Source organism: Penaeus monodon, chromosome 19 (genome assembly GCF_015228065.2).
Source record: "Penaeus monodon isolate SGIC_2016 chromosome 19, NSTDA_Pmon_1, whole genome shotgun sequence".
Taxonomy (NCBI): domain Eukaryota; kingdom Metazoa; phylum Arthropoda; class Malacostraca; order Decapoda; family Penaeidae; genus Penaeus; species Penaeus monodon.
Genome location: NC_051404.1, coordinates 43,149,203 through 43,149,562, shown reverse-complemented (window position 1 = coordinate 43,149,562; position 360 = coordinate 43,149,203).

Below are 360 nucleotides of genomic sequence, written 5' to 3'. Positions count from 1 at the left end.
AAATTGGATTCCAATTGTTCTGAAATCTGCCCAAATTAAAAACAAATCTGCGTATTTTCGAATCTCAGGTTACGAACTCGATGCAACGCTCTTCTCATGACCGCCCTAATTAACATGGATAATAAAACTCCACTCGTATAATCTATTTTCCTATTTTCACCCTCAACATTTAATGCATTACGTATAATCCTCATATTTGGCGTAATTAAAATGGTGTCATATCATGCTGATACATGGAGCGCGACCCTCTGTACAGGGAGATTACAGGGATATACACTCTGGGTGATGGGGCCGCTGTATCTTTAGCTTGAGTGGTGTGTTTGTTCGGCAAAGTACAGGTGCGGTAAGCATCGGTAGGGG